General features: G+C 35.3%; 1 pseudogene; it reads left to right on the top strand.

Moving 5' to 3' along the window:
* Positions 1–6,064: 6,064 nt before the first annotated feature.
* LOC132179671 (UPF0481 protein At3g47200-like) lies at positions 6,065–7,590 on the top strand (annotated as a pseudogene).
* The last annotated feature ends 11,872 nt before the right edge of the window (positions 7,591–19,462 follow it).

Below are 19,462 nucleotides of genomic sequence, written 5' to 3'. Positions count from 1 at the left end.
TTAAATGGCTCCTCAGCAAATCTTTCTGCTGAGCTAGAGTCATCTTTGTTGTTTTCAAATGGTTATTGTCTTGGGAACCACCTTATTAGAGGTTGCTTATGGGTTTGTACTAATGTTCTACGCATCAATGGAATTGTTGGCTTATTTTCGATTTCCAAATGAAACTCTCTCATTCATGAATCTGATAATTGCAATTTGTTCATAATTAGAGGGTTGCTAGAATTTTTATTTTATTTTTACATTTTTTTGTGGCTTTCTATCATTTGGAACCATATATATGAACACAAACATGCTAACTAGGGTCTATTTAAATTCATCTTCTTCACGTTTTAATAGTTAAATCTTAAATTATTATTTTAACAATAAATCAATAATATAGAAATTGTAAACAACATACCAAAATTCACAATTCACTTTACCCTCAATCTTAGGCTACATAAAATGATAGAACTTGCATAAATTTATAGGGTAGGGAAATGATCAATTTCCTTCTTTAATTAAAACTCCACTCCCCACCAAATGAGGAGTTTAATAGAAATCACTTCTCGTATTGACCAATAAAATAGAAAGAGTGAAAAAGACAAATTCAAGAATTGATGAAACCAGCCTCGCCCTTCTGGCCCATTCCTCTATCAATATTTCCCTTGATTATTTTTTATAGCCTTGTTGGGAATTAACCTTAAATGAGATCTAAGCTAACGCAAATACTCAAAAAAAATCATATTTAAAGTAAGCAAATCAAACAGATTTGTTTGTTTCACTAGAATTGACCTTCATCCACAAATTAATCTCTCCCCATGTCCCTAAAACAAGAAACCAAAAGGGGAGAAAAAAATGGTAATGACAGAAAAAGTAGCAGGTACATATGAAATCCCATTAGTAGTTCAGAGAAACTTGAAATGACTAAGCACTAGGCAGTGACAACTAAATACATTGTTTCACCTATATGAATCTGGGCGCTTTGGCTTGCTTTGAACAACAGCCTCTATCTTCTCCATCACAGCAGGCGTCAGTAGAGGGATGAGATCAACAGCTTTCATGTTCTCTTGAATCTACATAGAGGAAAAGAGTTCTTTAATTGGCTATGAAAAGGGAGAACAAGATGGCATACATTATGAGTAATTAATGGCTGTGTTTGTTTAACTCTTCAAAAACTGTTTTCTGTTTTCAAAAAGAAAACACACTTTTTTTAAAACAATTAACAAAGTATTTACTTCTTAAAACACAAAGATTTTTTTCAAAACACTTGTAACACATAGGTGTATTTTGAGAAAACATGTGCAGCTGACTTATTATTTCTTTCAAAAAAAAAAAAAAAATAGAAAGAGGTGGTAGCACAACCAAGTTAACCAACCCTAATGGAGAAGGGTGGACGCGAAAGGCCGCCACACAACCACCCCAACTTGATAAAGGTGGCTGCACTACCACTCCAACAAGACAAAGGCGATCGCACAACCACCCCTATCCTCAGTGGAAAAATTAAAACCACAAAACTAATTTTTTTTTTTTTTTTTTTTTGTACTAAACCGAATTTCATTAAAACATAAGAAATTTACAGGACAGACAACATTAAGCTAAGCAACTTAGACAGATTAACCCAATCCAACCAGACTATAAATTCCTCAAAGAAAGTGCAGATGGAAGGCATCTGCGAATGCAGCTCGAGAAACCCCTTGCCGCGGCTCAATCTGATGGACTTATCCATCGGGAGTACGAATACTCCATAGAAGCATCTAAACAGACTTTCACAAAAGCCATGGAAATTTAGATGCACGGTAACGGTAACAGTGGAAGAAAGGTTTCCAAAAAGAAACCAAAAAGAAAAGGAAAAAAAATCCACTACACTTATGAGAAGTCTGAAACCTAATCGGATCGGAGTTAACAGAAAACAAAACAAACAAGTTACAGAATAGTAACACAACAGCGTTACAGAGCATAAAAGCAAGTTAAAAAGCAGAGTAAAATGTCCAAAAACCAACAACGGCGGAGAAGTCTGAGACGCTCGGGCCCACGAACCGGAGAGGGAACCAGAAGATCGGCGTAGTAGGTGGGTGGAGGTGGAGCGGCGAGAAAGAGGCCTCACATGCCGGCGCGTGGGGGACACGCGCCCGCGAGTAAGATCTACTCGCAGGCGCGTGTTAGACATGCTTCGGCGCGTGGAGGTCAGATGGGCGGATCGCTGGTGGCAGGCATTGGCGGAGACGACCAGGAACCTGTGGAGTGGCTCGTGTGCATCCAAGACTTCCTGAAATCAAAAGAATAGATTTTGAAGAAAACATATCCAAAGATTTCAAGAGAAAAACTAAACCCAGACTTGGAGCGGCTGAAGATGGTGAAGGTCGAAGGTTTTGCGGTGGAGGATGGATCGTTGCAATTTTTGGACACAGATAAGGCCTCCGAGGAGGTAGATAGGGTCTCTAAAGAGACAATTTTAGCCTCTGAGGAGGCTAGAAAGGGTGGGAGAGGGGAGATAAAGGAAATAGAGAAAAAAGGGTGGGGGGAGGAGGAAACCATCGGCTTCCTCCTCCAAGTCTTCCGAGAATGAGCTTGGGGGATGTTTCTGGAGGAGAGAGAAGAGAGCGTTTCTCTTTGGTTAACATTCGACAAAACCATTTTTAAAATGCATTGACAGGGAAATATGAAGCAAAGACATGCCCCGATAGAGGAGCTGTGACAACATGTGTCGGGCATGAATGCAGCTTGGACACAAAGAAGCACAATGGCTATATTCCACATTACAAATTAAAAAAAAAAAAATAATAATAATAATTATGTATTATCAGTCTCCTTTAATAAAGTTGAATGATAAACAAACACAAACCATGGCACACCATGCAATTGCAAGTTGTTGCAATTTGTTCATAATTAGAAAGTGGCTAGTTATTTATTTATTTATTTTTTGTGGCTGTTCATCATTTGGAACCATATATATGAAACTGACAACTTAACCCTCATGACCATTAATATACATTTATACGTGGTGGAATGGCTTGGCCTACCAAATTCTTTTGGGTCAGGTTGCCCAACAGTACTATGTAATAAAGATTGATCGTGCCATGGGCTTATCACCCATATTTCTTTGTCTTTGGAGTTATCTTTGTTTTTCAAGCAAACTATAGACAGATTTTATAGTTGTGCTGTCACCTCTATTTATCTATCTTTTTTCTCTTTTTTATTTTTTTATTTTACTATTATTATTTTTTTTTTTTAAAGAAATGATAAGTCAGCCTCCAAACCTAAAAAGATAACCATGTTTTCTCAAAATACACCTATAAAAAGGTGTTATAAGTATTCGAAAAGTGTTTTGTGTTTTGTTTTTGAAAAAAAAACTTGTGTTTTAAGAAGTAAATCCTTTGTTAATTGTTTTTAAAAAGTGTGTTTTTTCTTTATAAAAACAAAAACAAAAATTGAAAAGTATAACAAACGCGGCCTTAAAATAACAAAACCATTTTTAAAATGCATTCATATGGAAATATGAAGCAAAGCCATGCCCCAAAAGAGGGCCAATTATGGACTAGAATAAAAGCCAACAAACGGGCTGAAAATGAAGCCAATTATAGGCTTTGAATGAGAGCTGACTATAGGCTAAAATGAGCTTGTGTTTTAAGTAATACTACAAATGCCATAAATTATGCCAATAAGGGGTTGAAAGAAGAGCTAACTATGGGCTAAAATAATGCTAAATTTTAAATAATACCACAAATGTCGAAATAAAATTGAGCAAACAAATGACCAAAAGATAAGGCTAACTGGACCAAACATATGCCTTTTGGGCTTTTTTTTTTCCTCTACGCCTCACATGTTTCTGAGCGCATCACTTTCGGAGTAAACCTTGTGTCTCCTGTGTTAAAGTAATGATTAAGTGATTAAATTTGCATATTCCTATTAGTTTAAGCTTTTGAGACAAGTGGTGATTTAACATAATATTAAAGTCAAAGGTCATGGAATCGAACCTTAACTCCGTCAAATCACCCCCAATTTAAATTAAATATTTCACGTGTTTGGCCTTACCTATTAAAAGGGAGTTTGAGCTCGCACGTGAAGGGGAGTGTTTAAGTAATAGTTAAGTGATTAAATTTACATCTTCCTATCAGCTTAAACTTTTGGGATAAGTGGTAATTTAACATCCTGCACAACAAACCAAAACCTATATATATATATATATATATAATTTTCTCGGTATTCTTCCTTTCTTTTTTGTTTTTACATCAAAATAGAACAAAATAAGTATGATATGTAAGAAGGATGGCGAAGGACTCAAGCACTTGATTAGCCAGTGAATGACCGTGTCTTTCACAGTCAAGGCCAAGACACAATGGAGCGTATTCAGACTTTCATACAAAACCCATACCGTTCAACCCTTCAGGGAAGAGACTCACCCTCAAGATATGATGGGAATTTGGCCATGCTGGACTTGAAGACAACGTTCAAGGAAGTTCTCGGGAGAGAAGCTGGGTGGTTGCAGACGAGGCCAAGGATATTTTCTGGTAGTGCTGAAATCGTGTGGTGTGGGTTGGAGAAAAGCTTATCTCCAAGTCACACACACCAGCGTTTGGCAATTCAATATGAAAGAAACATATGGGACCACGAAGGAATTAGGACAACAACAAAAATAGGAACTTGCTTCGACACATATATTTTTTTAACGGCGGAAGTGAAAAGGAAACGTGGCCCACTGGCATTCGCCAGTGGTTCTGATACTTATATCATGAAATAAAAGATAATTACAACTCCGTTTAAAATGATTTTCGTCGGAAAATATTTTCTTGAAAAATAATTTTTTGAAAAATATTTTACGGTGTATGATGCATATGGAAAATCACAATTTTTATTTTTTATTTATATATATATATATATATATATATATTTCATTAAATTATATTAAACTTTAAATTACGAAAATGTCTCGACCAAGTCTTAGGGGTGTCCGAATTGAGTCCCGCAAGGACCCCACAACAACTCACCCGGGACCCACCTAGACCCTATCGGGACCCCGTCGGGATCAGCCCGGGACCTTGGTAGGACCCGCTCAAGACCCAACATGGACACTTTCATAATTTAATGTTTAATATTGTAGTGAGACAAATAATTGATTAAAATATGATTGTGCGTACACTTCAAATACTGAAAAATGATTTCCGTGAAAATGTTTTCTACTGAAAACATTTTTCGACGTTGGGAACATGAACGGGACCCCCCTAATTTTCCGTACATGCCAAATACCGGAAAATATTTTCTAAAAAATCATTTTCAAGGAAAATGTTTTCTGCCGAAAATATTTTCCGACGTCAGGTCCTGGCAGGTCTCGATCATGTCCCGGCAGGGTTCTAGGTAACTAATGGAGAGGTCCAAAGTGATAGAAATTAAAAGTTTAGGGATCCAAAGTGAGAGATTTGAAAGTTTAGGGAGTTTATAAAATTAGCTGGAAGTTCAGGGGGCCAAACTGAAGTTTCCCCTATAAACAATAGCAAAATAAACTAAACACGATCTATAGCTAGAGTTCAACAAAAATGGTACAAAAAATAAATATCATAAACCTAAACGATTGCAGAATAATCACTTAAAAAATAAATAAAAACAGACATTTTCATCATATTTCACATTTTTGCACAAAAAAACACAAAAAAATGTAAAAAAAAAAAAAAAAAAAAAGAGGGAATAAAAACGAAATAACGCATAATATGTTTGTGTCGTGGTCTCCATTTATCATTGATATGGACTTCATTTAGAGGGCGGCGTCTGATCAGTCAACATTTCCTCGACGACTTAGCGGCATGGGAATTTTCACTTGCTCTTTCTCAACCACTTGTTCTTGGTACTCAACATTTTTGTGGCCTACTCTTTGTGTTTTCCATTGAAGCTAAAGAAACAATCTGCAGAGGCGACCTACTGTGAGTTTTCAAAGAGGTAAGTAAGTTCCATTACGTTTCTTCTCTTTTCTTTCTTCTGGGATTTCTCACTTCTCTAACGTAGTAAAACATTTAGAAAGTTTTCTGTTTTTTTGACTGTTCAAAGTAATTAAAGTAACCGATCATGGTTTATCTGAAAATGATGATTTCTTTTATGTGGGTGTTTGGTCTCTTGTGAGCAATAGAATTCCAAAACCTTGCACCAATGCATTCTTTTATATATAGATATAATTGCAACTGAAGAGTTGCATATGTTGAATACATACAATCCTTGGAAGAGTAAGATCATTTGTGACAGGTTTTCTGCAATATAGTGTTTATTTCGGAATATGATGCTTGTTGATGGAGCTGATCCTGTCTCCATTCGTATTCATGAAAAGCTTGCTGGGTTGATTCCAAGTACCCCAGAATGCTGTATATTCAGAGTGCATACCCAATTACGCAAGACAAATGAGAAGGCATACGAGCCTCAGCTGCTTGCCATCGGTCCTTACCACCGTGGCAAGGATGACTTGAGGCTTATGGAAAATCACAAATTACGCTATTTACAACTACTTCTTCAAAGGAGAAGAGAGAGCAATGCGGAAACATACATTAAGGCCATTAGAGAATTGGAAGGAAGAGCTCGTGAATTCTATGCAGAACCCATTAGCCTAACCACGGATGAGTTTGTAGAAATGATGTTACTTGATGGGTTTTTTATCATTGAGTTGCTTCGCAAGCGTACAATGAAGGTTCTAATGGATGAATATGACCCAATCTTCCAATTGGGTTGGATGTTCAATAGCTTAACGCGTGATCTACAGTTATTCGAAAATCAAATTCCATTCTTTCTTCTCACTAAATTGTTCAAGATGACTGAGGTTCCTAACCAGCAGAACAACCTTATTGATGTAGCCATACTTTTTTTCAGTGTCTCATTCCCATGTCGAGGCCATATCTGTGTATCATGTGATGGATCGCTCCAAAACATTAAGCATCTACTTGATTTGGTATATAAATCTTTTACTTCACCATCTGCAGAAATTGGGATAGGTTGGAGTATTGTACATGAGGAAGAGTGGAGTTCAATACCTAGCGCCATAGAACTTCAAAAGGCCGGAGTCAAATTCAAGAAGCTAGATAAAGGTACCCTTTTTGACATAAAGTAGTTCAACAATGGAGTGATGGAAATTCCACATACGAAAATAAAAGAACACTCAGAATCTATCTTTCGAAATTTAGCGGCATATGAGCAATACAGCCAAAATAATCATCTCAAATTCATCACAGGCTATGTGAGCTTCATGGGCTATCTCATCAACTCTCCAAAGGATGTTGAATTTCTTCGTAGACAAGGAATTATTGAAAATTTTTTGGGTGATGATGAAGCTGTATCCAGCATGTTTAAGAACATTGGTGACGATGCCATTGTCAACTTACATTTTGCTGAACTTTTTAGAAATGTGAACAAGCATTGCCGCAGACGTCAGAATGTATGGATTGCGAATTTGAAGCACAATTATTTCAGCAGTCCGTGGGCGTTTATTTCATTTCTTGCAGCTACCTCATTGCTTCTACTTACTTTAACCCAGACCATATTTTCCATTATCTCTTAAATTTCCAAGTCATAAGTACACAATAGTATTGTTGTTCTCAATTGATGTAGTACAATTTTGAACAATATTTTAGCAATGCTTGATCAGTTACATGCTTTTGGAATCTTTTTTGTTAAGCTACAATATTTTTTTGTTGAATTCCAGTGGCTATTATGATGAGAACGAACTTATAGTTGTTGTTGTTGTTGTTTTTTTTTTTTTTTTTAAGTGAAATATATGGAAAGAGAAGGGGATCAATTAGTAGGGTATTTTCTACGGGAGAGGCTTACATGCGGTAGACCAAACTACCGCAGATATGCGGTAGTTTGGTCTACCGCTGAGATTTCTTTTCTAATAACATAAGTAAAAAGAAAAAACACCGTCAAATCTCACGTTTAACTCCCGTCAATTTCTTTTGTTTTTTTCTACCCAAACCTCTTCTCTCTTTTCTCACCATACCCAAAATTAAATATTGCACTGTTTATCCTCTACAACATTCTTCTGAAGTTTATCTCCAGTAAGAAGACTATGAGAGTGTTTTGAAGCTCTTTGAGGATGAAACATCATTTACAATGCAAGTTTTCTTCCTCGGGAGAGTAGAAACCCCAATTCTCTTCTGCAACAAAGCCTCACAAGCTCATTCTAAAAGAGTTGAATCCGAAAATCATGACATCTACTGGATTAAAACCCTCCACTGCAGATCATCCACAACATCTCCAAAGCCACAAGCAAAACAAAAAAATTAAACCAAGATCTGAAAGGGATTTTTTGCACAAAGAAGAAGAAGGGGAATGAGACGGTGGAAGAATGGGAATGAGGCAAAAAAGTTCAAAGCAATTTTACTGGAAAATAGATTTTGACTTTCATCTTCATTCACCCCTTTCTTCTTACATCATCCAACTTACAACCACCTCCAGATTTCAACCAGTGCAGAGGATAACTGCGGCCTCGCACTCGTCGGTAACCCTCTGGGCCCCGGAGGATAAGGCAACCTCCGGTGAATACGAAAAACTATGCCCAATAGGAACAGGAAGGGGATGATGAAGAAGGCCACCATGTGCAAAGGTTGATGTTGAAAGGCTTGCAGGAGAGAATCCATGACTCTCGACTCTCGTGGGTGTCGATTTTGGGTATGGTGAGAAAAGAGAGAAGGCGGCTTGTGGTTTGGGTAGAAAAAAAAAAATAGAATTAACGGGAGTTGACGGTGTTTTTTTTTTTTTTTTTGAACCTTAAAAGATAAATCCCAGCGGTAGAGCAAAACTACCGCAGATATGCGGTAGTTTTGTCTACCGCATGTAAGCCTCTCCCATTTTCTACTATTGATTCGAGAAATGGGTAATCAATTCAAACACAAGCCTCGAGCCAACCAAAAGACAGTGAGGCTACCGGAGAACCAAGAAACGTTCGAGAATGGGTCCAAAAAATAAGGTGGCCCATCAAGAGAACAAAAAGCGTTGCTAACAAAGACAACACAAAATTCTCCAAAAGAAAACCTTTCAGGAACTCTTACAAGGAGAACCATTATAGGGGTTTATGGGTTGTTAGGTTGTAACTGAATGTACATTTTGTGACACACCAAAAAATTAAGTCTCACATTAATGGGAGGATTGTAAAGTTGTTTTATTGGTTTCTTATTATGAGATTGGACTATATAAGTGATTTTAAGGAACTTTAATTGTAACTAGTCATTTTGGGGTGTGACATTTATAGAATCAAAGCCAAGTTAGTAACATCATGTGACGGCGGAGCACTACAAAAAACAAAAAAAAAAAAAAATTCTTAGTCTTCTTTTTTCTTTTTCCCATACTCTAAATAAAGAAAAGCAACCATTCTCGCAACAAAATGTTGGTATAAAATTATTAAGTATACACGTGTGAGCATAAAAGGAGGCTGGATAGTTGATAGTTGATAGATGTTTTTGATGGACTTGATGTTTTTTATGCTTTTGACACCTTTGTACTTGTTAACCATATTTAAGCAAAATCGTCCGTTTAAAGCATTCTCAATGTAAAAGTCAAATATTATTTTTATCTAAAATAATTCTTCAAATATTTAAAAAATCTCCTATATTGAATTAACAAATATATATATATATATATATATATATATATATATATATATATATATATATATATATTTGATTGGAAGAGCTAAAAAAAAAAAAACTAAATGTAGCAGCACTTTTGAAGGGAGCTATTTTATTTTTTATTGTTTTTCTCACCTGTTTTCTCTTTTTTCCCAAATCTTTTCTTACTTTTTCTTTCGCATGTTCTTTTTTTCCTTAAACTTTTCCAATTTTTCTTCTTACATGTTTTCTTTTTTTTCAAAACTTTTCTCCTTTTTAATAATATTTAAATGATATAGATAAAAATATAACTAATCGAATGCAGAAGACCTTTAAAAATTCATTAGTTAAATTAGATAAAGTACGTTTTGAGAAGCCATTTTGAATAAAAGTTTGACTCTTCCACTGGGAATGCTCTAACCCATGCATGAAGTTGAATCGTTGTTTGTGTTTTGTCACAAAATTGTCAAAAAGCGCTGAAGGTGAAAAATTCAAGACTTCGATTGATGTACAATCGATGTCCGATTGATCAAACTACTAGTAGGACTCGCTTTCAACCCGCCGGCAATCCCTCAAGTCAAAGTTTCCTGAGCTACTAGCAGCCTTCATGTTGTTAAGAGAGATCTCTCTTAAAAGATAAAACTATCCTCTAACTGTACTAGTTTTGATTAAAGTGTAAGAGACAATCTGCAGAGGCCATCTACAGTCGGTCTTTAAACAAGGTAAGTTCCATTACCCTCCTTCCTTCGGTTTTTTTCTTCTCTAATATGCTGAAATCGTGTGGTGTGGGTTGGAGAAAAGCATATCTCTAACTCACAAGATATTTTCTGGGTAGTGCTGAAATCGTGTGGTGTGGGTTGGAGAAAAGCTTATCTCCAACTCACACACACCAGCGTTTGGTAATTCAATATGAAAGAAACATATGGGACCACGAAGGAAAAAAGAGGAACTTGCTTCAACATATATATATTTTTTTAATGGGGGAGGAGAAAAGGAAAGGGTGCCCCACTGGCATTCGCCACTAGTTCTGATATGAAAGAAAAGACAATTAAATAGAAAAATAAAGACAATTAAATAGAATATCAAATCAAATACAATAAAACTATATCTCATAATTTGAATACATTCAATTATAACTTAAATCAAAAGCCCATAATATATATACTCTAACAGTGTAAACTAATTTTTTTTTTTTTTTTTCTAATTGAATAATTAGTTCGACTCCCAATGTATTTAGCGCACTTACAGCATTCACAGTGAACTTTATACTTCATGATTTTCTCTAAAATTTTAACAAAACTCACAAAATACACTATTTAACAAATTTTATACTCAATGTTAAATTTAACTCTTGTTCTCTAAATGCAAAGAGTCCGAAAGTAAAAAGTCATTTATTTTTGCAAAGAGTCCAAAAGTTAGTTCGATCAATAAAATAAAATATTTAATTAAAGTAGAGAAATAATTAGAGAGTTTATTGTTTAGTGGTTTTGAAAAGTGGTTAGTTAAATTAATTAAAGTAGACTTTTAGAATTAAATTCTAAAAAAATTATGAAGGACTACTTATTGTGAATGCTATTAAAACACCTTATTTTTCTTAGAGACATGTCACACATAATTTTCTTAATAATCTTTCAACTATTTACTTTTACAAATTTAATTAATTTATTATTGAATTTATGAAATTATGTGAGTCATACATAAATTTAATTATAAATTAACTCATTCTCTGTATTCAAATTAGCGAAAGATAGGAGAAAAAAAAAAAATTCGTTTATTTTTTTTTATCTTATTGTAATTTCTCTATCAATAATTAAGTAGACAATGAAAGTCGTCATAAGGACGAAATTTTTTCAGTATTGTCATATCATAGTAAGATAAGGTCACATGGCTACTGATTAAACGTGTTCACAAATAGGAAAAAGGGTGTGTGGGACATTTTTGGTTGTTGAGTAATTAAAACCGGGTAAGCAACAACGTAGGTCTTCTCAGACATGCTGACGCAGATAGCAAAGCTAGTTACTTATAAGAGCCACTATAGTCGTCATCCGTCTGGTATTAATTCTATGCTTTAGCGTTTTGATTAAAGGCCAAGAAACAATCTGCAGATCTACAGTCAAGTCTTTACCCAAAGTAAGTTCCAATATTGCCCTTTTTTTTTCTTTTTTTTTTTTTTTCATCTCTAACATGCTAAAATATTGTCGACGATTTATTTTTTTTCTATCCATCATGTTCTGTAATTTGAATTTGTAAAAATGGTACCCAGCTAACATGTCCGGCAACAGCATTGGCTCCCACTAGGTCAAATTTGATTTGTGGTTATATAAGAAGTTATTCCATCATGACTTGATGATGATCTTAAGAAAAAAGAGAACAGATTTTACATAGGCGTCCTTATCCATGTATGCATAAAAAGAATACAAAAAATGAAAGTGTTTGGATCATGTGTGTTGGGTCATGGATCGGCCACGCAAGGTCCAACAGACCTTATAGCCAAAATCCGATAATTGAACTCGTTACGACTAAGCCCACGTGAAAGCTCAGTAAGCCAGCCCGGCAGCTAGTCGGTTCACGGGGCATAATGGTCTTATGCCGAGGATAGATCGGTCATCTCACCTAAGAGATATATACTATCTCTATACAAATGGGATAATTCTATCTTTCATATTCAAACAACTATCTACTTTCAACAAAGATGGATCAACTGCGAGCGTTTAAACACAAAGACATGTACCCAAGAAAGTCGGGTACCCCTATTTAGCGCCAACAATGCAAACCTACTTATCCCACGATTCTAGACTCCTAAGATCACAGAATGACTAACAACCCATATCTTTCAATGATAATTGCACAGCAAATAGGGGAGCCGAAGTGTACGGGGAACAAACTGCTCAATGCCTATAAAATACAAGTCTCAACTCAACTTTGAGGTAATCGCAACGCCTGTCTCTAGCTCTTTGTTACTCATATTTTCTTCACCCCAAATACTGACTTAGACATCGGAGCTTCCCCGCCAGAGTATCCACGGGTAGCTTTGATCCTTTTGTTTGCTTTCTTGCAACCCGACTCCTCCTCGGACACAACAGCGTCTCAAGGAGATCGTGCCACGTCATCACTCGGAAACTATGCATCAACAATGTGTATCTATAATTTTTTTTTTCCTTCACTTATTTGTTTTGTCTTTAAAAAAGACATTAAGAAATATTCCAAAACACAAAAAAACTCACATAATACTCAAAATTATTTGCAATAAGCTCCTTGTAAAGTGTCTAATTTGGCACGTAAGGATAATATGTGGGAGCCTCGATGCCACTTTTAAAAATTTCAAGGCATAATTGTAAAATGAGTGATGGTTCCCATGGCTAAAATATATTTTTTCCTATTTTTTATTCATACTAAACATTGGAAAATATGAAAAATAATTACAAAAAGAGATTATATGTTGAAACAAATTAAGCTTAAATTTAAAATGGAGACAGATTTGACTTCCTCGAGGAAGTATGTGTAGAATCATTACTAATATGATACTTTTAAGGGAAAGCTTCACTTAATCTATCTAAATTTTCAATATTTTTGGCATCATCCTCTTAAACTTTAAAACTCTAAATTTAGTGTGTCCAACTTTAAAATGTTTGCAATGTTACACATACCGTTAGGGTTTTGAGTTAAATAACATGAAGTATAAGGGACACTATAGGTGAAATTGACAAGTCTCTGTTCCAAACGCATTGCACAAAACCTCTATCACTCAACTCCATCAATAGGCCTCATGTTCTAAACACTACAAGCAATATGGTCTTTAGCGACCAAATAAATAGCGGCGACCCCAAAGTTGCCGCTATTGAGGGGTCATTAGCAGCAACTTTTGAAAGTTGCCGCTAATGACCCCTCAATAGCGGCAACTATAGAGTTGCCGCTAATAGTGGCCGCTAAAAGCAAAAAAATATATTATTTAGCAACAACAACAATAGTGGCCACTCATAGTTGCTGCTATTTACCATCATTAGCGGCAACTCTCAGAAGTCGCCGCTATTTAACATCAATAGTGGCAATAATAGTCGCCGCTAATACGATTAAATCAGCGGCAACAATAAAGTTGCCGCTAATGAGGGTAAATAGCGGCGACTCCTGCCTGTCGCCGCTGATGGGTGGTCAATAGCGGCAACTTTCGGGTTGCCGCTATTGAATGAGAAAAAATAATTTTAAAAAATTAAAAAACTCATTAGCGGCAACAATAAAGTTGCCGCTAATGAGGGTAAATAGCGGCAACTCCTGCGAGTCGCCGCTGATGGGTGGCAAATAGCGGCAACTTTCGCGTTGCCGCTATTGAATGAGAAAAAAATGATTTAAAAAAATTAAAAAGCTCAATAGCGGCAACGGGAAAGTGGCCGCTAATTGGCGTAAACAGCGGCAACTCCTCAAAGTTGCCGCTGATCAGTGGCAATAGCGGCAACTTTTGGGTTGCCGCTATTGAATGAGAAAAAAATGATTTAAAAAAATTAAAAAGCTCAATAGCGGCAACGGGAAAGTTGCCGCTAATTGGCGTAAACAGCGGCAACTCCTCAAAGTTGCCGCTAATCAGTGGCAATAGCGGCAACTTTTGGGTTGCCGCTATTGAATGAGAAAAAAATGATTTAAAAAAATTAAAAAGCTCAATAGCGGCAACGGAAAAGTTGCCGCTAATTGGCGTAAACAGCGGCAACTCCTCAAAGTTGCCGCTGATCAGTGGCAATAGCGGCAACTTTTGGGTTGCCGCTATTGAATGAGAAAAAAATGATTTAAAAAGCTCAATAGCGGCAACGGGAAAGTTGCCGCTAATTGGCGTAAACAGCGGCAACTCCTCAAAGTTGCCGCTAATCAGTGGCAATAGCGGCAACTTTTGGGTTGCCGCTATTGAATGAGAAAAAAATATTCTAAAAAAGTAATTATATCATTAGCGGCAACCATTAAGTTGCCGCTAATGAGTGTTCAACAGCGGCGACTATTGAAAGTTGCCGCTGATGAGTGTTCAATAGCAGCCACTTTCCCGTTGCCGCTATTGATAAGAAAAAAAATAATTAAAAAAATTAAAAAGCTCATTAGCGGCAACCGAAAGTTGCCGCTAATTGGCGTCAACAGCGGCAACTCCTGTAAGTCGCCGCTGTTCCGTGGTTAATAGCGGCGACGTTTGGGTGGCCGCTATTGACCCCTGAAAAAAATAAAAAAAAATAAATAAATAAATAAATATTGGGGTGATGCTATTGACCCTACATATATAATGGAAAAAAAAGTTATTTCCCAAAAATTCACCTCCGATAATATGTCATTATTTCTTTTATATTAATTATTGGTGATTTTTTTTTTCTTTTTTTTTTTCTATTCTTATTTTATTTAAAAAATAAATATTTATTTTTTTCTTTTAAATAAAACAAAATTTCCTATTAAATTAAAACGCTTAGAAAAATTATTATTATTATTTTTTTTATATTGTTATTGAAGTTTTCTATTTCTTAGTGAATTAGTTCAATTGATCGTGATAGAATCAAATGTTCAATCAAACATCTGATCGATCCTAGTGAATTAGTTCGATTAATCGTGATAGGATCAAATGTTCGATCAAACATCCAATCGATCTTATTGAATTAGTTTGATTGAACCTGATAGGATCAAACATCCGATCGATCATAATGAATTAGTTCGATTGATCATGATAGATCAAATTTTCGATCGAACATCCGATTGATCCTAATAAATTAGTTCGATTGATCATGATAGATCAAACTTCTGATCGAACATCCGATTGATCATAATGAATTAGTTCGATTGATCATGATAGATCAAACTTCCGATCAATCCTAATGAATTAGTTCGATTGATCGTGATATGATCAAATGATCGATCGAACATCCGATGGATCTTACTGAATTAATTTGATTGATCGTGATAGGATCAAATGTTAGTTCAAACATCTAATCGATCTTATTGAATTAGTTCGATTGAACGTGATAGGATCAAACATCCGATCAATTCTAATGAATTAGTTCGATTGATCATGATAGATCAAACATCCGGTCGAAACATTTGATCAATCATAATGAATTAGTTTAATTGATGATGATAGATCAAACTTCCAATCGATCCTGGTGAATTAGTTCGATTGATCGTGATATGATCATATGATCGATCGAACATTCGATGGATCCTATTGAATTAATTTGATTGATTGTGATAGGAATATAGGATCAAATGATCCATCAAACATCTGATCGATCCTACTAAATTAATTCTATTGATCGTGATATGATCAAATGATTGATTAAACATTCGATCAATCCTAATGAATTAGTTCGATTGATCGTGATAGGATCAAATGATCGATCGAATATCCGATCGATCCTAATGAATTAGTTCGATTGATCGTGATAGGATCAAATGTTCGATCGAACATCCGATCGATCCTAGTGAATTAGTTCGATTTATATACCATTATTGAAATTTTCTATTTTTTATTCTTATTTAAATGTGAAGATAAGAGCAAATGTGAATATATATATATAATTTCCTATATTTTTGTGTATATGAACATCCGATCGATCCTAGCGAATTAGTTTAATTGATCGTTATTTTTATTTTAATTATTGGTGAATTGTTTATTTTTATTTAAAAAATTTAAGCTATTAATAAATTATAAAAAAATATCTTGTGAATTATATGTTTCCTGAAAAATGACTTTTATACCCTTATAAATGTTATAGAATTTCAAATTGACTCTACATTTTAAATTAAAATTATTTTTAAAAAATTAAAGTAATTAGCGGCAACAAAAGTTGCCGCTATTTGGTCCAAACAGCGGCGACACTTAAGAGTCGCCGCTAATGAGTGCGAAAAATAAAGCGCCAATTACCAATGGCGCGGTTTCTGAAATTTTTGGACAAAAATTTTATGAACCGCGTTTTTTTCCCCCAATCCTCAAAACACCAAAATCCCTAACACCCTCTCTCACTCACCTCCCTCATCACTCTCACTCTCGATCTCTCTCCCTAAAAAATAACCCCCCTCTCACTCGATCTCTCTCCTGCTGCTCACCACTCTCTCACTCCAGCGAGGTCTTCGATCGGCCACCGGCGAAGCTGTCTCTTCGTTTCTCTCTGTCTCTGTCTCTTTCAGTCTAGTTTATTTACATTTGAAGGGTGACATATTCTCTGTGATTGTGTAGGCACAAAGTGATTGTATGCAATAGGCCAATACCAGGTTCATCGATAAGCCCCTCCTCTCATGGTCCGCTTCCGATGTTGAAGAGTTCATTGCTTCAGACCCTGTTCACGGACCCACTGTAACTCTCACTCTGTCTTGCTCTTTTTTATTTTGGGATTTTACATTTCGGTTTGTCTTTGATTTGGTGTTTTGTTTCACTTTGTGGATCCCTTTTTTTTTTCTTCCGCTATTCATCTTTTTTGTTGGTTATTTAGATTGTTTTTGCATTTTTTTTTAAAAATTATATATGATTTATTTTGGCTCTAAGTAGAGAATATTCTTGTGTGTTGGTCTTATTTTTGGTTTTTTCCTCTTCATTTGTTGCTTTACATTTTTTTTCCCCATGTTATACGTCCTTTTCCATAACTGATGGTGATAGATAGCTTTGTATACATGTAGTGATCTTTATTGGGTATTTTGTGGGAGATGTTTATTTTGGTCTTTTCTCTATTCTTTCTCATTTGTAAAGGGTTTTGGCTATTTAGTTGATTATATAATAAGAAGAGTTAGTATGAAAATCATCAATCTGTAGTCGGCCTTTGGGAGAGGTGTATGTCCAAAATTTTTGATGAAGAGTTGGGGTCAAAAAGGGATCTGATGAAGGGTTGGTTCATGTAATACAGTTCCAGCTTCTTTGGAGGGGGGGGATAAGGTCTGCCACTGTGAGGTTTGCGATGGGGGAAAGGGATGGGTTTGGATGAGGCTTAAACAGAATTCTAGCAGTTTCAAAATGGCTTTCGACTTTTTGGACATTTAGATACAGTAAGTTTTACTGCAGTTTTGATGATATCATGTTAAGATATTTTTCTGTAATTGGGCTTTCTACTAGTTGTTGATTTCGTTTGCTAAAATGGATTGCACCTATAGTCTATAATGAAATAGAAATTGGTCCCATATATATATATATATATATATATATGCATGCTAAGATATAGGAGGCTGCGCCAACATAACAAAGAAGATCATTACATTTTTTTTTTTTGTTATGCTAAGACAAAAAATTTGAAGCTAACAAGATCAAAGCATATATATATATATATATATATAGTTAAGAAGATCAAATCATAATAAAGTGTTGAATGAACAAAAAAGAGAGTTTTTTGAACTGTTGGGTCAAGAAGGAAAGCTATGTGGCTGAATGAAAAGATGTAACTTTTGTGTCAAGAATGAATAAAGGCCATAGGAGAGCAAATTGATGTGCTCACAATATCACAAACGTATAGGCCGCTAGACAACCCCCTCCTTAGCCTCTGGTTAGATAGTGACAAGGATCTCCTCTGCAATTCGGTTGTTTGTTTATCATTTCTCACAAAGCATTCCCATAGGCTCACAATATATATCACAAATACATATAGGCTACAACATTTCAATATTGTCAAAAAATAAAATAAAATAAAATAATGAAGGCCATTTGGGTGAATCCAAAGGAATTTGCTGTCAAGGCCAGGTGTTAGAATTTGCTTCTTCTTGCTGGCAATGAAGGGTGCTTATGGCTAACATAGCTGCTCAATTTTGTCTTGCTGTGAGATGGCTAAAAGGGATGGGTTTGGATGAGGCTTAAACAGAATTCTAGCAGTTTCAAAACAGAATAACAATGAGGTATATCTGGTTCTGATGTTGCTCCTAGTATCTAAATGGCTTTCGACTCATGTTATCTTGACTTGTTTGTAGTTAGTGCCCATCCAGGTTTAAGTATTAATATTTTGACTTATGTTATCCGTGGGATACGTGTTTGTAGTTCATTCCATAATATGCTTTGAGGTATCATAAACTAGGTTTATTAAGAGTATGATTTGAGGTATCATAAACTAGGTTTATTTTGTGAAATAATATGCTAGGAGAAATTTTTAGTTTGGGTTGTGTATCTGCTATGGTTATCTTGCATTTGCTGAACTCTATGGAAAGTTAATTGTGAGGATGATGAATCTACTCATGGATATGTGGAAGGTCGTGTGTGTGTGTTAATTTAAATTGCTGCATTTTGTTTGGCATATGGTTTGAGTTGTCCCTTTCTGTTTTCCTTGAGCAGATGCCTTCTTTGTTAGTGGTGAGCTTCTTTTGTATCCAAAAACATCAAAAAGGAGTAAGAAAATGTCAATGTCTTGTCTTGTTCTGCTAAAGAAGTTTGTTGTTTATTTAAGTTCTTGACCTCTATATCCCTTTCTAGAAGATTCTCATTTTGATTGATTTGATGGGGAAGGGCAATAGTGCAGTCAACTAAAAAAGAAATTTCTATTTTCATATTCTTGATTGCATTTTTCTTGATTGCATTTTTCTTAATACACATATTCTTGATTGCATTTTTCTTATTGCTTGTCTTGCATAATACACACTTTGTTCAACTCTCTTCTCTTCCTACATTGTTAATGTTTTGGTTTTGAAGTTTAACGATCTCTAAGAAGGAAAAGGAAAAAAAGTTTGCTTTTATTTATTTCTTGTCTTGGGAAAGAACCATTCCATAGGGAGGGAGTTATCTTGCATATTTTGTTAGCGTAAAGATGTCAAATCATTGCAGGTGGTAGTATACATTAGGAGTATATTATCTTTCTGTAAAGCATATGATTTTAAAGATTTCAATTTATATACGAATTCTTTTTATTTATGTAGTTATTAGAAGTTTTCCATGTTAAAGAGTGTAGAACAATCCACCTCAGGCCAGCAATTGATGGGTGTAAAAGATG

This window comes from Corylus avellana, chromosome 4 (genome assembly GCF_965113065.1).
Source record: "Corylus avellana chromosome 4, dhCorAvel1.hap1.2, whole genome shotgun sequence".
NCBI lineage: Eukaryota > Viridiplantae > Streptophyta > Magnoliopsida > Fagales > Betulaceae > Corylus > Corylus avellana.
The sequence above is the reverse complement of the archived record's forward strand: the minus strand, read 5'-3'. Positions and strand labels throughout refer to the sequence as shown.